This window comes from Mastomys coucha, unplaced genomic scaffold (genome assembly GCF_008632895.1).
Source record: "Mastomys coucha isolate ucsf_1 unplaced genomic scaffold, UCSF_Mcou_1 pScaffold20, whole genome shotgun sequence".
Taxonomy (NCBI): Eukaryota; Metazoa; Chordata; class Mammalia; order Rodentia; family Muridae; genus Mastomys; species Mastomys coucha.
In genome coordinates, this window is record NW_022196903.1 from 63,043,007 (window position 1) to 63,045,860 (window position 2,854).

Genomic DNA, 2,854 nt, shown 5'->3' on the forward strand with positions numbered 1-2,854 from the left:
TCTCACCTAATGTCTGTGCCACCCTCCAAGCAGAACCATTGTTCATTGAAACAGTTGGTGAATGACAGTTGTGGATAGATCATCTTAATACCTACACCATTTCTTAAATGAATGTAACCTGTTCTCTGTGGGCTGAGAATAAAGTCACTCACTCAAGTCAAATAACTTTTACTATAGCAGGCAGTCTGTACCCAAAAATCATGCCTACAATTCATGTCTTGGTGCACCAGAACTGTCAACTCTCAGCTTAGCTACAATGGAGGTAAAACCCTTTGGTGATGTGAGGGTCATTGAAATACAGCCTTATTACAATGAAATCCAATGTCTAAAATTTGTTCTTATTTTGAGCTTGTACCACAGTAAGAGCCAAGATTTTAAACTCTACTAAATACAAAACAAACAAAAAGACTTTATATATTTATGTTAATTTAAGAAAATACTAGTAGTGATATACTATTTTGAAGTATACAGTTAATATGTTTAGAGTTATTTAAAATTTATTTTGAGAAAAATGTATTTTCACTATTACTGTAGACCAGCATCTACATAAGACTGTTAAATTGATGTTTTATATCAAACAATTTTTATAATACTTATTTTTATTATTATAATATTTTATAAAGTTTAAGGAATATGACAAAACAGATATTGTAGGTATTGAAGGGGGGGTTTCCAGGAGGAGTGGGGGTACAAAAGGGAAACAGAAATGTGATTCAATTTGATTTACTTAAAATATGTTTTTAAATGTTAACAAATTCAGATAAATTGAAATCATTTAACTTTTCTCATCATAATGCAATAAAAGTTTTTTAAAAAGTATATCTTTACTCTGATATGCAGGATATTTGCCTATTAGAGTGTGCTGAGGCCCAGGAAACATTCACCTATATAACAGTGTCAGGAAATGTATATCAACAGAGTGTCAGTCCTGGGACAAAGACATTCTGTGAGCTTTCTTTACAGAACATTTATATAGATCTGATTTATGTTTTTCCTCCTGAGAGCAGAAAGTATATCCAAGTGATAGCTCCAGCTTGTGATAATAGTTTTATGCCCCATAAAAGCAATCTAATCAATATTCAATGCATCAGTCTTCAATGGATATAACATGACATTTCAGAAGATCTCTGAAAAAAGATTTAAAATTACATGCCTTCTCTCACGAATAGAAAACCCAATCTTTAATGTAGTCACTTGGAACCAGTAAGAGTTTTCTCAGAGAGACAAAAATGTTTGTTTTTATTTGTATTTGGCTTATCAAAAAAAATCAAAAGTAAATATATCTATCTCATTTCGGTTATCCCTCTGGCTCTCTGTGTCTCCTATTTGAAGATGAAGATTTAAGATATTAACTATTACATCAGATTTACTTCTGCCTACCTGCTACCCTGATTCCCACCTTTATAGTCCTGGACTAACCTTCTGGAACTGAGAGCATCTGATTAAATTCTTTCTTTGATAAATTTCACTAGCTATAATGTCTTATCATAGCAATAGTAAAGAAGCCATTAAATATCTGGTAAGGTATGATCCATTGAAACAGAGATGTCAGTCATAGTGGAAGAAACTGAATGGAGTAAAATGGATCTCCTAGGAATTAAAAATATAGAACAATTGTTATATTTGACCCTTACATTCACTCTATAATCAGAAGCTCCCACAAACTTAAACTCCCAGGTGGCTAATAGCACAAATGACATCTATATTATCTGTAGCAATATGAACATACCAGACCCTTCCTACACCTCTTAAGATAGCACAGGTACCCTGGGTTGAGTTTCTATATAATTTCAATTACTTTTGTACAAGGCATAATATTATATCATGAAACATTTTTCCAAAACTATACTATGTTTAAATTTGTTGGGAATAAACTGAGTGAGATTAAACTACCTAAATCAGACTCAATTTAAGTGAGTTTTCTCCCCCAACTCTTTGTAGATTGCTTATCTGCCTTGATACTGGCAGGAATTCCTTCACTCAAATGCACAAAGAGTGACTGAAACATAAACTTTGAATTGGAGTTTTCAAAAGCTAGACATCAAGTGAGTGTTGGTACTGGATTCCAGATTTCCTGGAAGAAGAGACATTGTTCATAATCATCAAACTGTTTCCCTAGACTTCTTCCTCAGTATGTTAATCTGTGGAGAGCTGCAAAGCACCACACCTCAAAGATGGCACTGGCCACCGCCCCCCACCAGTCTGATGGCGAGCACTCTTGAAGTAAACAACTCCTTATTTGGTTATGGGCTGAGTCAACTGGCTTGCTTCTGCTATGTGGGCCTGTTAGATAGCACCACATGGCTTTAACTGGGTGGCTGACCATACAGTATTTAACCTGTGGGTTGGCTTTCCTCGTGGTCAGTCAGTCAGAAGATTCTTCAAGGTTCCTGAATAAACTGCTGGAGAAGAGCCCGAGAGTGTGTTGCGTCATTCTTGCTGGTCGAGGGTGGTCACGACATTTTGGTGGCCCGTACGGGGAACACCAGATACGGAAAAGGCTCAGAACTCCTGTGGTCAGGGCAGTGCACTGGAAGGTCTCAGGTAAGTTGGGACAGAATAAGGTCTCCGGAAAGGAGCTTAAAGTCTGCGGAAGTAGCGGACCGAGTATAAAGCTTGTGGGGCAATGAGCCAAGAGTATAAAGTCCGCAGAAGTAGCAGACCCGAGCATAAAGTCCGTGGAAGTAGCAGACCGAGCATAAAGTTTGCGGGATAGCGAACCAAAAGTAAAGTTAGCGGAGTAGCGAACCGAAAGTAAAATTTAACCATAGGATCGTCTCAGTCACATCCAATTTTTTGGCTCTTCAGGAGCTGCTTTTAGCTAAGAATTTGAAAATTAAAAAGTCAACCTTAG